The sequence below is a fragment of the Rhinolophus sinicus genome, linkage group LG05, assembly GCF_036562045.2.
Source record: "Rhinolophus sinicus isolate RSC01 linkage group LG05, ASM3656204v1, whole genome shotgun sequence".
Taxonomy (NCBI): Eukaryota; Metazoa; Chordata; class Mammalia; order Chiroptera; family Rhinolophidae; genus Rhinolophus; species Rhinolophus sinicus.
In genome coordinates this window covers 22,756,811-22,778,097 of record NC_133755.1, presented here as the reverse complement: position 1 = coordinate 22,778,097, position 21,287 = coordinate 22,756,811, and positions in this window count along the sequence as shown.

Genomic DNA, 21,287 nt, shown 5'->3' with positions numbered 1-21,287 from the left:
GAGTCTGCCAGGATACAAAATGGAGAAGATGTGCTGGGTTCCAGAAAAGGGAATAGATATACAAAAGCATGAAAGTATGAAAGAGTATGACACGTTTAGGTAAGAAAAGGTCTTTCCATAGTGCTGGGACATAAGTTCTATAGTGGAGATAGGCAGTACATGAAATAATCACAACAGATCATGAGAGATCTTGTATGCCAGGATGAGGAGTTTGGACTTTATCTGGCAGAAAATCAAATAAATTTTACTTTACATTAAAAAATAATGTGACCAGATTTGTACTTTAAAAATGTCACTCTGATTATGAAGGGGTAATTGGAAAGGTAAGAATTTGGGCAGAGGAAAATAGGAGAACATTGCAACCATAATCTAGTAGCAATACGTAGAATGCCAAAAGTCTGAGTATGACCCACTGGAGTATTCATATACTCGTATAAATTTATGAAGTGTAGTTATGGTTGTGGCATATAAACCTGAAGAAAACAAAAGCACAATAGACACAATAATGGACTATTTCCAAGGAGTTGATGACAGATAAATACAGAAAAATTAAAGTAGGGACAGAGCAAAGATAGCTATAGGATTTATGATGACTCCATTTATCCAGGTCAGAAACTCCTTTTATTTAAAATGAATAAATCAAATAGAGATATCAAGGAGATAATTACATATACAAAATTTAGGCTCAAGAAAGAGAAGAAGCTTGGCGTTTCCTATTTTTAAAACCATCCATTTAGCAAGTTTAGTTGGAACCTTGAAAGTGTATAAGGGAAAGAAAGCAAAGTGTAAGCTTTCCTAGGTAATAGATATAGAGGCAAAAATACAGAAGATTAAATACCAATCTAAGGCTATAGCCTACATTTGGAGACAGGGAAGACAAGAGTACTAAGGGATACATTGAAACAACATCTAGGGAAGAAGGAGATCTAGAACACGGATGTGCCATAAGAGCCAGTAGAGCACTTAAGACAAGACAATGAATTCAGAGATTAAGTGGTCACTGATGTCTTTAGAGAGAACAGTTATAGTAGATAAGTGGAGAATCCAGTTTGCAAGTAGTTGTAGGTGTTAGTAGTGGGGGGGAGAGGTCTCTTTTGCCTCTATATCCATTTCCTCTTCCATTCAACAAGGGAGGAGAAATTAATGCACTAATTGTTCCAATTCAGGATTGCGATTTGACCACCTCCACTAGTCTTAAGAAAATTTCTGATTAGTACAAACCATAATGAGGTTATCATCTCCCTTATCCGTGACAGAATATTTTAATGCATGCTGCTCAAGACTGCAATCACATTTTTGTAGTGATTTAAGCTTCAAATCAATTAAATCATAATAGTGTTCTTTGGTTTTTGTTCTTTATATGGTATATCCCAAATTAAGACTTGTCAGTTGAAAGAACATCAACAAAAGCTTCCTCTATTTTGTATACTCATATATGCAATTTATTTAGGACTTGACCTAAAATTATCTCTATATAATTTCAATGTTTTGTTATAGATATACTTACTCATTCATATTTATTCTTTCTGCAAATATTTATTGAAAACCTCTTAGGCACTTAGGATCACAGTGGTGAACATCACTGACAAAATTATTCTTCTTACAGAATTTATGTCCTAATTTGGGGTGCTAAATTATATACAAGTAAACCAGTAATAATAGAGATAATCTACAAAATTGAAACAAAATAATGTGGTAATGCAATAGAGGAAGTGTCATTTGGATGGGGAGTCAGCGATGTCCTACTTGAAGAAGCAGTATTTGAGCTGAAATATGAATAATGACAAGGGCCCTACTGAAACAAGATGAAATCTAAGTGTTGTATTTATCATCATTTTTTTTCTCATATCTCTCAGCCATCTGCAAATAACTCTAAATCGTTTTCTAATTACTTCTTAGAAATGTAGAAAAGCTTGAAGTTAAAAACAAAGCCATGTGTCAGTTCAGTAAATTCCTACCTTCTAGCTAGAATACTGTATGACCCTCTCTCTTTAAATATTTTAAATCATGAAGTAAGCAATCCATTTAGTTTTGTATAATATAGTTAATGTTTCTTCATCTGGCCACAATTACATCATCAGAGAATCTGTTCAATAAATATCGTCCACTTAGTGGAATATTTTCCCCAGTTTTTAACCAAAGCAGTTTACACTGGTTTGAATTTTATTTCATTCAATTTCCCTTATTTATTTTTTTTCTCTTCTCTTATTTGAAATAACAAAATACACACATATACATGTATGCATATGAATGAAAGTAGATTAAAAAAATCATGGGAGTAGGGGCATGGCAAGTATTCATTCTCCTCCATTACCCCAAACTACCAAGTCTTAAAAATGATGTCTCATACTAGTAAGTAGGCAATAAATGATAGTTGAATTATTAGATAAAATAATTAAATAAATAAATACAGGGAAATGTTCAAAAATCAAGTGGCCATAGAAGAAAGAATTAATCAGATAAAATCAGGTAAATGAAAGGATTTTAGCAAACTGTCATATTTCATACAAATGGAGTATTTTCCACATGAGTAATGGGGACAGCATTATAATTTCCTACAAACAAAAAATGTATAACATCAAATTCCTGCTGGGATTTGACATCTATTACAGATCTCAATGATATGTTTTATTTTATATCATAGCTCTTTGGATAGTATCTAATAAGCATAAATCTTTATATATTCACCTTTTAAAATTTACCTAGAGAAGGGAAATAATCCTGTATAGACAACAAAGACCTCTCACTAAGCCCTGAATTATTCATTCTCAGAGATAAAAGAGATCAAACTGAAGAACAGACCTTCCTAAGATGCTTCTTGATGCCATGTATTTTATACCAGTTTTATCACATATTTTTACAATAAATTATATGCTCTCTTACCTCATCCTCTAATTGCTGTTTGTGGAGATAAACCAGTTAGGAAAATAACATTTCCATTCTGATTTGAATTTAAATATTCCATTAAGTGTCATTTGTCAATACAAGTGTGGTATGCACAGTGTTCATCCTAGAAGACTACAGTTCAGTAAGAATAATGGACGAATTTTATAACTACTTAACCTCACTTCCAAGAAATGTACTCAAGGTCTGTTTTTGATACAATAAGGAACACATAAGGTAATTGTTCTCTAGATAGAGAACACAGAACATGTTCTCTAGAGAGAGAACACAGAACATTTCATTATAAATTTTCATAAATTATGAAAGTTAGAAAGGTTTGAGTTTATGCATGTTATGTTAGTTACCTTTTTACTTTTTCTCTCGGACTACACAATCCTTATCCTAATGTACTTTTCTACCAGAATATTTTAATTTTCTTAGTATACCTCATGTCTAAATTTCTTAAATCTTTAGAATTGTGATGTCCAGCTGGGCACAAAGCTCCAATAACAGGTGTTTGATAAGTGCTGGATATGCTGGGAGGATCATAGCATTGTGCCTATATGCTGTTCTCAAGTCCATTACTCCCAAGGTTATCCTCAATTGTAAATGAAAGGAAGCAAGAATTTCTAGCTCTTCTAGTAGAAAAGAAAATCAATGAAAATATTTCACAACCTCTTTGCTTCTTTAACTGCCTGAACCAAAATGTTTGCCTCAACAATATTTATAAGAAACACTGTCATTTTAGAAAATGCATGTGCAAACATAAATACTCCTAGTCCAGGCAAATATGCCTGTAGCATTGGACATTTGCACATTGATTTTAGGGCACTGTATTAAGGACTAATTTGATATATTGATAATATGGTTTAACTCTTATGATAGTTATAGGAGAGGAAAAAAACAACCTCCAATTAGTCATTCTGATATATTCTGAGACGTATATAGTTTACTCACTAAAAGAAAAAGAAATATTTTGGTACATATAAAATATGATTTGAGAAGCACTGAGAATAAAATCAATGATGTATGTCCAAAAACAAGATTGGAGAATTAAAAAATAAGGATAATAAATGAATAAATAAAATATACCTTTTTGCTTATTATGTCTATGCTGGGTCTAATGAAAAGGAATGATCCAGTTGAGAAAATTATTAATAAATTATTGTTTTAATAAGACCTGATCTTTGACTTATGAGTGGCCAAATTTGACTCTCTATGACTGTCTACAGCAGTGATTTTACAAAATTCCTTCCTCTGCTTCATGAGAATTTGACCTGTGTTTAACTTTTTAGCTTTGTTTCCTGTGGGACCAGATGAAGGTAGAATGTCAACTCTGTTACTAGGCAATACTGATTACAGTACAAATGATCCCTGATTGGTAGACTTCATCCAGACTGGGAAGAACTACAAAGAAATGATCATTCCTGATGGGGACACTCCATGGGGACATGTGATTTGGGCTTCCCTGAGTAAAGTGACTCATGTACAGGCATGGCTCCTTAACCACCCCTGGAAGTAATGTCTATGGAGATGATACAAGATATTTTGGCTCTTGTGGAACATGAGATTCCTAAGTAAGGGAGGGTCTGGCACTTATCCAATATGAATCTTATCTTGTACCTGAGCTATCACCTAGGAGAAGATAACTCCCATTTGACTCCATGAAATGCTGCAAGAACTCCTACAGAAAAAAAAAAAAAAATCTAACTCTGCAAAATGTGGTTCCTTTCCTATATCCTTTTTATTGGAATGGTGCCAAATTTGGTCTACGGTGGTCCTGTGAGTCCGAATGCCTTGAGCAACCCTCAAAACACAGGCACAAATGCAATCATTGCACACTAAAATATGCTAAAGATACAATATGTTCAAGTCTCCAGCTTTAAAAAAAATATGCCATTTTAAAAGATATGGTATGATATAGCTCTTCACTATGTTTATATAACTCATAACCAGTACCATACCACCAATGAGCACATTGTCTTTAGAAAATAAAACTACGGTAATAAAATCAGCTAAAACTGGCTTGCTTTTTCTGATCATCATGTGTCCACAATCCTAAGCAACATCAGTGATAAAATATTCTTTCCCATAGTGTAAACCACTCCCACTTCAATACCTTCAATAGGCATACATGCCATGAAAATGGCATTCAGCTTCCAAGGGAATTTATGCAAATCTAATGGGAGTCAGTATCCAAGGCCTTAGGTGGACTTTAGGGATTTCCACGTGATTAGGAAGTAAAAGAATGATTACTAGAAGTAATTTTCTTCTTACAACTGAATGCTTTTTTCCTTTCATCCCTTTGTGTGAAGCAGTCTCCAAAGAATCTAAAACAACTACTAAAGTACAGTGACTTCCCCAACCACCACCACGACCACCAACACCAGAACTTTACAGATGAGATGAGCCAGAGAAGAAACCAGATAGTATAGCTTGGGCAGGTATCCATGAAACAGTTTAGGAAAAGAGATGAAACATTTTTGAGTGAGTCTCTAAAATACTTTGGCCTACACTTAGCACTAACAAAAAAAAAAAAAAAAAAATCACAGGAAAATTGTACAGATGCTAAGAAATCCAAAAGTCATCTTAGGTAGGTGTGGATAGCCATTGTGTAAAGGTAAGGTTCTGAGAACTTTAACTGAGACCTGTCATTTATCAGCTATTAGAGGTGGAATTCAAGAACCCCCTTCTATTCTAATGTAGACATAGCAGGAAAATCAAAACGACATATATTAATCAGGGGAATGGGGTCCACTTAAAAATTCTCCAAAGGGAAAGGAAAAACACGGATGCTTGCAGTTTAAAACAAAACACCTTTATGTCTACCCATATTAGTTTGACCACTGTGCCAATGGGGTACGGATCCCATCTTCACCATCTTTAACCCCAAGCTGATGTCTCTGAAATTCAGTGGTCCTTGCTCTAAATGATCTTTTTTTTTTTTTTTACAACAGTTTTTCCTGTCTTTCTTTCTTTTTTTAAATTAAAGTTTATTGGGGTGACAATTGTTAGTAAAGTTACATAGATTTCAGGTGTATAATTCTGTAATACACAATGTGAGATATAGATAATGTATTACAGAATTATACACATAAATGATCTTAAGATTCCTCCTTGTCTCTCAAAGTCTACAGCCTTTCAACTCATTTGAATTGCTGGCTATAAATAGGACCTGGAAAAAAAAAAACTCATTAGTAGATTCATCCTTCTTCCTGGAAAATCAAATCACAAGTTATGCCATAGTTTGATAATTGTATTTTTTTTTTCTGTCTTTAAAATGCCTTTCACATTGTAATTGTGTCTTCTCTAAGCTTAGTTACTCTTCTTGATCATTGATTTCTTTTTTTTTAAGTCACTGAAATCTCTTAACTCACAACTTAATTATGCCACTGCAAGCAATATGAGTAGGTTAGAAATCCCCACCCCTCATTTAACTTAATCAAAAGTTACTTCTTCAGTAAAGATCCCCAGTGCTATGGTAAGCAGCTTTATGGTCAGAAAAGAGTTGAAAAGAAGAATCGAAACACTAGGATATTATCAGCAAAGGACATTGTCAATAAGTGTCAGGCTAACAGGATTGCTTTAAATCTTGGATAAATTAAGGTAAAACCACACAATTTCAGATACAACAAATAATTCCCTACTGGGTGAAATCTTTTGCCAACAAGATCAGAGATCAGTGATCTTTGCATTTATTTTAAATACATTGCATTCCTTTCTCATTAAATTTTCCTGTAAATACCTTTTCATCCATGGGATTAAATTAGTTTCTAGTACACTCTAATTCCCCCATGTAAGCATTTACTTAAAGTATAACACCTTTTATTTATAATTTTTTAAACTTCAAAGGATTTTATATTCCTGAAAAGAAATATTACCTGATCTATTATGCTTTTAGTTTTAAAACTTACAAGCAACCAACTCAATTGAAAAAAAGTTTTTTGAAACAAGATCATACATCAGTGTATAGTCACCAAGTAGAATGTGCCATTTTAATATTCAAGGAAAATATGTAATTATTGATTAGCAGCATGATTGAAGTGTATATTACAGCAAAGGCTACATTATCTGTATATGATAGGACATTTGTACTATTGTGTACTTCATGGAAAGGGGAAGGAGGAATGGAAATTGTGCCTAAGTTCACTATTCTACCAGAACCGTTCTAGAGAGAAGGAGCCATGCCCTCCCATTTTCTATTACATCTCAAAGCCCTAACCCAGTGTTTGACATTTAGTGGGAGCTCAACAGCTATTAATTAAATAAATAAATGAATAGAAAGTAACCAATTCCCAAGTCTCATAGGTAGTTGTAGTAGAGCCAGGTTTACTCACTGGTTATTCTGAATACCATTACTACCATTTAGAGACTGTTTTATTATTGTTGGTTTGTTTTTAATACAAGCAAATTGAAGCATACATTAGCACTGTAATAAAGCATCTGGAGGAATTCATTCTGTGATTTCACTTAGAACTACTATATGGGCCATCAGTCGTTCAGGGAGCCTAACACTGACAAAGTCATATTAGTTACACTGAATGAGTCAAAAGAATTATTTGCAAAATAATGTTGGTGATCATAGTATATCATGAGTCACTAGAGCCAGGATCACTGGAAAAAGAAGGCTATATGGTAGGATTTGGAGAGCAGTAGACAAGGTTCCCACCAGAATGTATCTACCACCTTCTAGAAGTTTCCTTGGGACTTAATCCTTTAGATCGCAGAGGCATTGCATCTTTTTAAAAACATCCTATTAAAATGCAAATACTCCTTGGGAGGGAATGATGTACACTGTCTACTAAGTGGCTTCTCCTTGGCCAACCAACACAGAACCTCACCTAGCCTTTTCTCTCCCTGTTCTCATGGCTGCCTACTCTCCTGAAAAATGTTCCTCCAAGTCATTCTCCAGCTCCAGCACCATCACCTATTTTTTCTTTCTTTCTCATTTCTTGTCCCTCTTCATGCTATTGCCTAAGACCCTCTCCTCAATGCTCTTGTGCTAAGTTGATATATCTGCAGTTGGTCATAGGCATAAGAAAACAGTGCTATCAAAAGTCCTTAATAAAAGATCAGTTAGTTGCTCCCAAATATTTACATAAGAAAAATTGCCTATTTAATTGACTTGGTGAGGGGTAAAAATTTATATTTGCTTAATTGGGGAAATTGCTTCTCTAGTGTAATGTGTTTTCGTGGCCTAATAAAGGATTAACAGCACACCTACTGTGGAAATACCTCTTAAAATCCTCAACCTGTGCCTGTAAACTCTAAATTGCTGTTTTCAAGTTTCTCCTTCCTGCTGAGCTGCTTTTGTTTCCTTCAGGAAGCTTCCCTCATCTATTATGACTGCAGTGTGCTTCTAATTTTCCTGAGCATACAATCATTTCTAAGGATGACTACATGCATCTTATATAGGGCTTTAATACCATTTGTGAAGGAAAAGTATTTAACAGTGAAATGCATTTCTGACGTCTTCAAAAATGGAGGTAATCTCTTAATTAGGCATTTCCTGTGTTATTTAGGGATAAGATTTTTCTTTTTTTTAAAGCCTGGCTTTTTCCGTTATTGCTGTTCAAACTCAAAGATGGAAATTAGTAATTTCCTAAACTCATGTTGCCCTTTTTGAAACAGATGATTATTTAGAACTAGGCACATTTGGGGTCACTGTCATTCTGGATGTATTTTAGGCCATATGAGGACATTGGTAAAACAATGTGTTTACTAACTTTTTCCAGTTCCTGAAAACTTAAACTAGCTATATATGGCAAATTATAATTTTCCATTACTAAAGAAAACCTTATTTATTCTTTTACTCTGGATGAGTTGTAGGTAACCACAAAAACTCCCTCATCTTCACTTTTAGAACCTCTTTCCCTACATATTATCTTTCATTAATAACATCAGCTCATCTTTTATCAATAGTTTTGTTCAACAATAAAAGATGGAATTTAGAACAGCTTTTATATTTCATTTTCTTTTGTTTCAAAAATGTGATCATTACTTAGTGAAACAAGAAAGAACTACCTCTGCCATTATATTTACTGTTCTTTATTAAAGGAAGTAGGAAAAGTTAAGTTTCTCCAGGAAAAACTTATAACAGCAATGCTGCTTACTTGCAGCTTATGAGGGACCAACATATAAAAAACATCATTTTTTATATAATCGTCTAAATTTCATTCTTAAAAAAAGAAATTCCCAAATGATTAGCAAATAGAAATTTCCTTTCAAACTATAAAGCTTTGGTTAGGCTTATGCAAATTAATGCCCTTCTCAGGTAATTTAAATAGAAACAGCCACCTCACTGATCTTTCAAGATCTATGTCACTTCACAATCTAGTCACTTGTTCCACTGACGGAAGAATAAACTTTGCCTAACCTACAGTCTGAGCTAGAACAGGCCAAAAGTAATAAATCTATATGGCACCACCATTTTTGACCTTGTGTGAGATTACAACTAAGGCTTTTGAATTTTTATTTCTCCTGAATTAAATAAATAGAGAAGAAAATACTGCAAGATAATGACAAAGGAAATGAAGCAGTCAGGAAACAGCCCAGGCCAAATTTGGGGTAAACATTTATTCATTGTTATTCTCACAGAAAATGTTCCTGGTGCCTGAACACCCTGAGCCAGGTGGGCCGGGCCCTCTGAGCAAGCCTTTTCAGTCCTAAGGTCAGTACTTAACCTGATTATACCTTTGGGCTAATTTCTTTTCAATGCAATTATAGCAGAAGCTTTTGGAAAAAATGAGACCATTTTTTTGGCCACTGATTACAGAAGATGTGCATTGGCAGCATTAGAAGGCGACAGGACATGGATGTGCCAAGATCGGTTTCGCCACATACTAAGTCTGTGACCTTGTGCAAGACAATGTAAAAAGTCACATGCCGGAGTTATTTTGTGGTATTCTATGTATTGTTAAAGATCCCAACTGTTGAATTGCACCCAACTCATTTAACAATTCAGCGTACCCAAAATAATAATGCTCAGAATGATCATGAGAATCAAACAGAAACAAATATATGAGAAAGTGACTGGTAAAATATACAGGAGCATACATTGTTTGATATGTTCATTATTTTGACCATTAACAAACAAAAATTTCACATGAAAAATAATTTTATCCACCTCAATAATGTAACTAGTAGACCCCTAAAATGTGTATTTGGCTACTTAAGGGCATTCTTATAGCAAATCATTCTTCTATAACATGGCAGATGCCTTCCTACGATTCATGGTATTAAAACGGACATGTGTGGTACAGAGGTACACAGGTCACGCCCTTGCTGTCTGACTGTGTGCACCTCCTACTAGAATGGGCAGAGTATATTTCCCACCCCAGTTACTTTCAGCTTGGCTATGTTTCCTGCTTTGGCCAGGGGAATGTTAGTGGACATGATGGGAGCAGATATTTAAATCTGCATGCACAGTTTGGCTTGCCCCCTTGCCTCTGCCTTCCCACCATTAACCATGAGAAGAATGTGCCCTGGGTATCTAGATCTAATAAAAATGAAAAACACACGTGGCAAAAGGGAACCTGAAGTGCAGCCTAGGGGTTGCATGAGGTTTGTGATGAAAGTCTCAGAGATATTAATGTCATTACACAGAAAAACTGACATGTAAAAGCATATGCCATATTCTAGTATTCTTTAGCAAACAAGTAGAAGATAGACCTTCCTTTCAGAGTCAGTTGGATTGAGAGAGGCTTGAGAAAGGAAAATGGCTATGGAAAATAATTGTGACACTCAAGAGTCTTGTCTATTCTGGAGATAGGGGAGGAATTCCTTAATTAGTTCAAAACTAAAGCCACTGTGGTTTTGAAGAAACTGAGATAGTATGGTATAGGGAAAGATCAGGACCATTAATTTCTTTAATTTAAAAACTAACACATTGTACCAATTTATATTCCCTCCAATTCTATATGAGAATACTTTTTTCCCCACACCCTTACCAAAACTTGATATATCAAATTCATTAATTTTAATAAATCCGTTAAGTAGAAAATCATGTTACTTTAATTTGCCTTAATTTTTATATAGTTATTGAATATTTGCATTCGCATTTCTATGAATTCCCTTTTCATATCATTCCCCCTATATTGGATGCAATCTTTTTGTTTATACCTACAAAAATTATATTTTAAATACTCTTTAACAACTCAACTTTTAGGAATTAATCCCTTAACAAATACATTATCAAGAATGTAAAGATGTATGTACAAGGAGTTCACCATAATATAATTTAAAATAACTAAGAAAACAATCTCTAGGGGTAGGGGCTAACGAAGTTCTAAATTTTCTTGCTTTTTCTTATAAGGATAAAAAATATTCTTTAACAACTTTTCAGATCTGGAAATTCAGACTGGCAAAAAGAAGAAAACTAAAATATCACTAACAATCAGAAGAATCTCTACTAGCAATTCCATCGTTGAATACCCTTCATAATATGAAACATATGTGTATCAGTGTACATTTTTATACTGTTATTTTGAAACGAACACTTTTCATTTAACAATATATGATGATAATTTTCCAATGTTTAATATTCTTCTACAATATAATTTTTAATACCTATAAAACTTCGCTTTCTAATGTACATGCATTTTGCTAATCCTCTCATTTTAATATTTACATTTTCCACATTTTCATTATAATAATGCTTTAATAAATATTAATGTGCCATACCTTCATATACTTTTATGTCTTACTTTTACTAATCCTTACTTTCAAAAGTATTGTTGTTAATAAAAAAATCATCAAAACTTCATCCACAATATAGTAATTGTGCCCCTGGTACTTTGTGCACAAAACTGAGAATGATTTTGGATCATCTATTTAACATAGGAAAAGAAAATTAAAGGAAAAAAGAAATTAATGTAAATTTTCTGGGACTATCATCCAAATTATCCTAAAAAGAGCCTTTCCAAATTAGGCAAGCAATGCTATCATTAAATAAAAGTTTTAAAACATGTTGAGTTAATAACTGATTTTGACCAAATTTATAATCTACCAAATTTCTCTTTTTGTGAGCTTCATGTATATTATAAGTAACAGATTAAATCATAGGAAGGTGCCATTATTTCACAATTCTGGATTTACTAAATGAAAATATACTGCTGTCTCTAGTATATAATAATCTACTTTTTTCTAAGAATAAAAGTCAACTATTAAATATTTATAGTGATACTTATCCCTGCTTTTATATGTTTTCAGTCATGGATATGATTTATAGATTACTAAACCTGGATAAGAAATACGATTTTGAACTCTAATATTGTCTATGAGAAAGTGTTTCAAAACATTACTGATCTCTAGGAACTCATTCCAGCAAAATGGTCATTTATAGAAGTTATGAAAGAGGCCATTTTCCTCACTTGGTACAACTGTACAAACTTTAAGAATTATAGGAGGAAGGATATTAGGAATTCTTTATAAAATGTGGCTGAGTAGGAACCTTATAAATATTTACTGACATGACTACCATATTTCATCTATGAGTTTATTTTTTTCATTACACAGGAAAAAAATAATTAAAGGGATTAAAATATTTTTCCTGACTAGGTATTCTATGTTTCTTTTACCAGAATTCTGAGATAGGAAAACAAGTTTTCCCTTTTCCCCTAACCTGCTCATCTTGATAGAAAATCATATTTAACTGCTGTCTTCAGAGTATTTTTTTATAAACATGAATTAATTTAAAAATATATTTTTCACTTTAAAGACACGAAGATAAAGAGCTAGTTAGCTCCTTGGATTTTAATTAAAAGAGGGAATGAGAGGAACAGATGCCAGAAAGAGGATCAGAAAGCAATGACACTTGGGCTCCCAAAGCTTTACCATCCTAGCATGATAAGAGTTCTTGATGCTACCACCAGAGCTTGCTGAGTCAAACGTGACCAACTTCTTGTAGAGATGAAGCAGAAACATAGCCTGTATGTAGTACATACTTATGTTAGTGTCTTGCCCGTATTATTCCTGAGGCCAGAGTCTCAGTATCGCTTCTTGCTGAAATCAGAGTACCCCACACTTCACATAGTGACCAAGTACCAGATCCAAATGTCTTCTGTTTTCCTTCCTGGTGGACTGGCTTCCATTACAGGTCCCTGCCAATTTGCCCAGGTCACAATAGACCCTCAACTTAACAGAGATGTCACATCTTGTCACTGTTCTGATTAGTCAGGGGGAATCTACTTCAAACTGAGCCTGGACTCTAATTATTATGTCAGAGTCCCATAATGTATGGAAGTTAGAACTTAATATCAGAGTGCATGTTGAAAATCATGTATAGTCAATCAAGAAACCTTTAAATATTAGTTCTCTCTCCATGTGGTGAGGTACTCTCACTATGCGAGGCATATGTGAATCAAATCTGAAAGGGAAAACAAAAGATGAAGTCTTCCATCTCACTCTGAGGTACATGCTCTTTGAAATTCACTGAGTGAATCTGGAAAGATCCACACAAAACAAATTGTAATTTTGACTTCCTAGTTTCTGCCATGTACGTGTTCAGTTTGAGAGTTAAATTTCTGTGTTAAGCAAGTCCCATGTCCTCACACAGACACATGCTTGGATCACAATTTAGCTGCCAGTTTTGCTAGGTTGGATCAGGTTCCAGAGTCTGATGCTTCACAGATTATGAGCCATGCAGTGTTCTCAGCCTCTGGTCCTCGATGCAAGAGTCAGCCCTGACTGAGACTCCTGCTCCTGTCATCACAGAGTCCTCTCAAATGCATTTTTCTTTAAGATGGATGCTAAGAGCCACTCCAGTCCACAAAACTAATTTTAACAAATTTAAATCTCAAAAATGAAGTCCCAGACCTTTTCCTCGTGTAAATTTGTGGGTAAAAATAAAAGAGGTACAATTGCCATACTTAAATCCATCTAAGTTACACATGAAAAAGAATGTGACTCTACCTATATCTTGAGTCTCCATCTAGGTCCTTTTACTTTCTATGTACAGAGCACCTGTTACACAGTAGATGTTCAGTAAATGTCAGTCTATTCATTTTCTTCCTGTAGGTACCGTCATGAAAAGGCACAAAACTCTGAAAGGAGCATGTCTGATGTCTAGGGGAGGAAGCTGTATTAGTGTTCAGCACCACTATTTCTCCTTTGGCAGTCTCCTTTCCTAGATAAAATCTGTACAAGAAATGATTGGAATCACCACTAACCAGCCTTTTTCCCTACCCTAAGATGGGGACCAGAGTTTACCTCACCAAACTATGCCTCTTTGGGAAAGTGATTATTTTAAGCTGGTTATTTTTAAGAAAAGAAAGACTCAGAAAAATTATTTGACCTTGCCCCTACTGCTTAAAAGAATTTAGATAGAGGAAATGTTCCAGGAAGTAAGGTATCAGCACAGATACAGTGTAATACAAACTAGGTCTGGTAGATTGGGAGGACCTAGAAAGGCCCATTCAATCAAAACCCTCATTGTTTCAAGATGGCTCAACAAACATTTGTTTATTAAATGTTAACTCTTCTCATTTCCTTGTAAATTGCTTTACTTTCCTTTGTCGTTATGGTTAGGGTTATGTAGGGTTAGGTTTAGGATTCGGTAAGGGGTTAGGGTTAGGGTTAGGGTTAGGGTTAGGCTAGGGGTTAGGTTAGGGGCTAGGATTAAGGGTTTGAGTTAGGGTTAGGGTTAGTCTTAGGCCCTTACTTCCCCTTCCTTAGTCCAGAATGACCTATGTACCTTATTTTGCCTTACTGTCTTTGGAATTTTCATGCTTATGTGAATTCCCCGTGCATGCATATTAAAACTTGGTTTTCACCTGTTAATCTGCCTTATGACATTTTGATTATTAGTCTAGTCGGAAGAACTTTCTAAGGGTAGAAGAAAAATACTTTTTCCTCCTCCACACCTACCTCCAACTCCCCCCAAAATGGAACAAAACAAAAAACAAATTCCCCCAAGTTATTCTCTTTAGCATAAAAACACTCTGTATTAAACTGCTTGAGTTCCTCTGGGGGCTCATTTTAAGTGGTAATAATCTCAAACTAACATTATAAGAAATAAGAAAATGTTTGAATTGTGGAAGTATTTAGATGGTCTTCTGACAATGGCCATTATTTTGTTCTTCTTTTTTTTGAGTAACTGGGTCTTAGTAATTCAACTTGTCTTTGGAGTGCCCATGATAATGACCATCTGAAAGCTGGTTCCCATGTATACCAGGTCATTTTCCAAGCCTTGTGGAATTCTTAAAAAAAAAAAAAAAGAAAAGAAAAGAAAACGACATAGGGGAATTTGTGCTACAATTGTATAATCTTCAGCTATTTAAAACTTTGGTTGTTTACAAGATATTAGAATTAGATAGCTATTTTGAAATGCATCTTATGGATATTTCTACATTATTTATCCATCAGCAGATTATTCATTAACAGAGTCCATAATCATAATCCAAGCACCTCTAGGAAAGCAAAGGGGTTGGAAAGTCATATCACTGCTAAAATGTTCACTATGTCAGTTTTAAACAAAAATATCAAAGAACATTCAAAAAATCAATAAAACATAAAGTAGTAGAATTTGGGAATTGCAAGAAGCCTTACATTACTCTCAGAAGAAGAAAAATGAGAAAGCACTTAGTAAACTATAAGTGCCATACAAATCTATAAAATGTGTATTATCCTCATCTGTGTAAACCCCTCATTTGACAAGTAACAGAATAGAGACTGAGAGATTTAAAAGATTCTTCAAAAGCTTTTCCAAAAATCATTAGAACTATCAACACGCACCCTCAGGCAAATTCCCATTAACTTTAATCCACAATTACTGGTCAAGCTTCAGCAGTTTTGTAGCCATTCTCATTTAACTCAACAGCTGTATATATCACTAAACTAGCCCAGAGAATATAAAAACGTGCACATAATACACATTTTCCAAATTCCCTACAACTGCAAATTTTCTCAAAAAGGAAATGAAAGAGAATATTTAAGGCCTATTTTTCTGAATCTGACCAAATTATTTTAGGTCCTAATATATGATATTCTTTTGTAACTGATAGATTTTAGCTATCTAAACATATAGATCCAAAATTAACCCTCACTTTGCAAGATATTAAGAGAAGCTGATCAAAGACAAAAAAGAAGCAAATTTTACCTTAAAAGCTCAAGAAAAGATGATGTTTGAGTAGTGAATGAAATTGTTACAGCACTCCTTGGAGCAATAGTTTTCAAATACATTTTATACATACATTTCTTCCTTCAAAAGAAAGCTTTCCATAAAGCCAAGGAAAATGAATGAACAGAAGCTTCTCTGATTGTAAGATGAGTGAGAAGTCCAAAACTCTTAATAGTTGGGATCCGTTACAAGGGTTCCACTGAGTACAGTTTGAAAATCATCCTAAAGGATAAACCCTGGACTCCCTGAACCGGCATTTTTGGCCTAGTCTAATCTAACTTCAATCTTTATTTTAAACCCTGAGATTTAATAAAGCGTTCTCTGTAACTAGGATAGGACAGCAAGGTTTTTCAGTCTCTACACAGGCACATTAGCATATTAAAAACATACAAATGTAATTGGGTAGCAACAAGGAGTGGTAGAAAGAGAATAATATTTGGGGATAGACGAATTTTTTTTTTTTTTCTAGTTTATTCTATGTGGCCTAGAAGGACTATCTAAATTTCTGGACCTCAGGTGACTCATTTGTCAAATATAAAGACAGTATCAATACTTTTATCAGGGGGCTAGACAAAATCATTTCTTAGTATTCCTTCATACTCTAAGATATATGACTCAATTTAACAAATATTTTTGAATGATTGCTTCATGCAAAGGCACAACAGATATAATGATAAACAAGACAGATAAAGCCCTTACATTCAAAGAGAATAAAGTCTAATGAAAGAGACAAAATGAGATTATTTTGGTTTTTTTCCCCTACCTGATACTTGGTAATTCACTTGTGTTTGGATAGCTCATTTTAGCAACAATCTGAAATCAGACCCCTGTACAGTACTGGGCCATTTCCCATACCTTGTAGACCTACTTGGGAGAACCTGAATTTCCATACAGTATGTTGATCCTGGTGCTACTTTGGTCTCTGGCCCAGAGAACAATATCCAACACAGAAAAACTAATATTCATGATCTTAGATATTTAAGTAGCTATAAAGCCATCGTTGCAGTGGAAATGGTCAATTTAGGGCACTGTAGTTGACTGTCCCACCAAGGAATGAGGATGTTAAGCAGTCAAAGCAATATACTGGGGGTTCCAAAAAAAACGTATACAAGTGGACACTTTGGTCAATGTTGCTCAAGCAGTAGTTCGCCATAATCAGAAGTGTCCAGATGCTGATGGGAACCATTTTGAGCACCTCTTGTAATTTCATAATTTATCAGTATATATTGAGTGTCACCATTTTAATACAGATTTTTTTCCTTTCTTCAAATATGTATACTTTTTTTGGCACCCTCTGTATAATGCACAAAGAGCTAATAAAGACTAGAAAGGCTTCCTGGAAGCAGTGATTTTTTAAGCTGAAACCTGAAGAGCGAGAAGGAGGTAGTCATGGGGGTTGGGGAAAGAAGCAGTGGGACAAGAAGAGTGGGACAAGTCAGACCAGGCATGAGAAACAGTCTCAGCAATGACCCAGAAGTGAGGGGAGAGGGAGCATGTTGTAGGAGATGAGGTTAAAGAAGAAAGTAGAAGCCAGATTATTCAGACCTATGTGAACCTTGTTAAAGACAGTGGAGAGGTAATGACAAGAATGGAAAGGTTTTAAGCAGTGATGATAATCAATTAGATTTGCATTTTTTTACAATATAGTTTTGTATTTATTTCCAAGAGTAGGAATGGTAAAGGTATTGTAGGCAGTGAAGCTCTAGCCGGAGGCTACTGTGGTAATAAAAGATTGTAAGTGGTGCTGGGGTTAGAGAAAAGATGTAAGATTCAAGAGATGTGTAAAAGGTAGTATCCATAGGACTCAGCCTTTGATGGGCTATGGGGGTGGTCGGGAGGAGTTGAGAATGATGCTGAGGTTTCTAGCTTGAGCCACTGGGTTAACGTGGTACCATTTGCAAAGTTAGAGAACACCAAGGATATAATACTCCTAAAGATAATAACCAACACTTACATAGTATATGCTATGTGATGGCACACATATGAACTCATTCAACCTCCTCAACTCTATGAGATAGTTGTTATTTTGATCCCCTTTCATAGATGAGGAAACTGAGGTACAGAAAGGGTGTGTGACCTGCCCCCAAGTCCCACACCAGTAAGTGCCCAAGTCTGGATTTAAGCAATTTAGGAGTGGGGTTGGGAGGGAGTGAAAATAATCCCAGTTTTAGTCATGCTGAGTTTGAGTGATCTATGGGACATCCCAGTATGTATTTGAATATGTAGATTCGAAGCTCTGAAGAGATATCTGCAGGATTTGGAAGAAACTAAAACCATGGTAATGGACAATACACCTCTATGCAAAAAGACCAAGAACAGTCAATTTCAGGTGAATAAAGAATTAACAGTAAGCATTTTGTAGAGGTTAATGAAAGTAACATAATCATAAAGTTAAGCAAATAAACCGTGAGCCCATGCATAAGCAGAAAATAAAAGCAAGGACTTTGAAATAAGAGTGCAACCCAGAATGGTTCAAGCATGAGACCAAGGGCGGTATCCCCCATACATTCTGTGGCAGTATCCCCCACAGAATGAGAGCTAAAATCCATCCTTTCTGTAATACTTGAAGAGGACAAAGAAGACTAAAAGTCTTCACCACGTTGGTAGAGAAGAGAAACTGGAAGTTTATAATCAAGTCCCAATATATCAGCAGTACTGCCTATAAATGATAGCTTTAGTTTAATATGTACTATTTTCATTTACTTACAACTAATGTACTTGGTCATGCTCAACTGATTTTTTTTCTTCCTCCCTAAAATTATAATTAAATAAATTCTAGCATTTTGATAGGGAGACCATTGTAGACAAGATTCTTGTCCCCAAAACACAGAAATCCAGATGAGCAGTACCCTTTACAGAATATTGCTTAGTGTTTCTACAGTGCCAATTTTTATTTGTGTATTCTATGCACTAATTAGCACCATCCTGTGCACTAAATAAGTTTACAATAATTGCTTAGTAACAGCAGAAAAACAGCTAGTATTCACTACAGTGGGTTTAGCCAGTCAGAATGCTAAGCATTTTAGTCTCAGTTTGCAAAGACTGAAGCCCTGTCAGCACACACACACACACACACACACACACACACACACACAGATGATAAAAACATAGTAAGCAAAAAGAGTCAAACTAATCAGCTACATCTGCCTACTTTTTTCATACTTTTTTGCACCTTTATCATATTTGTTTGCACCTGTAGAGTATGTTAGAGTCCTCTTCCCCCTAGGAAATGTCATTATAAATGAAAGTTAGATAAGGAATTGAAAACGTGTCAGAGGAAGAGAACATAAAAGGGAAAGAAAACCTGGCTTTGCTGTCTCTTCCACGACTCCGGCTGGACTTTGTCTCCCTGGACACCCAGCGATCAAATGAATCGATCCCTGACATTTTTGAGCAAAGGCACTTAGTGGCTGATGAACATTTACAGAGTGATGATTTCTACCACCCACACACCAGCAGATCAGAGGAAGTCAAATAGCCTTCACTGAGTTCTTCCACTGAGTGTTTTCACTTACAGTATCTCAGGTGGTATTCCAGTTAATCAATTAATCAACACGTCTTTGTAGACGGTCATCTGGCAGACACTTACTTTGCACTACGGATGCTGCGGTGAATAGGAAGACATACCACCTCCGATTACCATCAGAGTTTCTCCCAGTCATTAAGTGTGGGGTGGGAACCTAGTCAAACTCAAATATGTGGCTCTTAGACCTTTTGTTTTCTACTATTCCACCTATCCTCCTGGGTATTTCTACTCATTCTGGGTTACACAGCCACAAACAGTTTATGTCCCTAGATAAGGGTTAAGAATTAAAGAGAGACATAAGAATAATATTTTTAGAGTAGTTCTTGTTTATGCTTTCGGTATCTTGTCGTGAGAAAGTAAATTTACTAAAATGGGCCTCTTGTTGGTTGCCACGGTACAAGGAGCCATGGATAAAGAGTTTTCCAACATGGCTGCAGAGAATCATATGAGGTAAAACAGAAGGCATGCCTGCTCTAGGCTGTGTAGCAGGCCTGCCATTGCTGAACCACGAAGAGACAGCGTGACCTGTTTTTCTAAGTCTGCTGCACACTCCGTAAGCCCCACAGACTACCTAATGCTAAATTAGAAAATGGGAAAATTCTCCTTACATTTCTATTTTTTCCTTTTATGCACAAAGTGGCCATGTAAAGTGTAAATTGGCCATGAGTTGCCGCCAAGTGTTGTACCAGGTCAGTCCACCCCTTGATAAAAATTACTATAATATGACACTATCACAGTCTAAGTGACTAAAACTGGAAGATTGCCAAGTACAATTTGCTGAATCACTGCTTCAGAAAATGAACGTGCTTCTCCATGAGGACAAAATCACTAGTTATCTTCCAATTTGACTAAAAAGTATTCAAGGCTTACTCCTGTGAAATGCACATCGAGAACGATTCCACCCCTAGCCTTGGTTGTAAAGTCAGGATCCTTATCCTGGCGCCTGTTCCTTCCTTCAATTCATCTTAGCCTCCTAACTAGTCAAGTGTGAGGATTCCTATGGTGCTAAGAGCTTACACACAATCAACGTAATGCAGCAGATAAGAATCTGCTCCCTCACTACTTTGCAGGTTCTTTCATTTGTTATGTAACCTTAAAAGTGTGTTAAATGTTTCCTAACTGGCCAACCACAATTTTTATCTTTGTTATAAAATTCTTCAAAGCACTGTCTTCTGAGAGGATAGTTATTATTTTCAAGGCAAACAGTATCCCCTCAGTGGCATGATGGCAGAATGGTTATTATTCTCTCACTGATCAGATGAGGCCTCCTCCTTTGAGGAGGAACCATTTACCAGAAGTATTGTCCTTTAACACTCCTTAGATTGAAATAAATGTCCACTCAACTACGAGCTATGCAGGACTTTGGAGAGAGAAAGTGACATGGCAGAACAGGGTAGGGAAAAGAACTACTTTAAAGATATACAAATAGCTTCCTCGGCCCCAAAATGCTTTATCATGGAAAGTAGCAATTTCCCTGAAACATGGTCCCATTTCAAAACGCAGAACAGCTGAAGGACTTGGGCAACAAGGAATCTGTGCGACACCACTGTGCCCACAGAAGGGACACGGGCCTTCTCCAAGGTGCTGAATTCAAGTATTAGAAGGAAAACCTCATCCCATAGTTCTTCTTGCGACTGATACTATATTCTTATGTTGACTGACATGCCAGAAAGAGGGTTTTCTGCTGCTGGATTGATGTTTGGACAGAACACAAAGCAAGCAGGAGAAATTCCTAAAGAACTCTCCTACCAGAACTTCCTG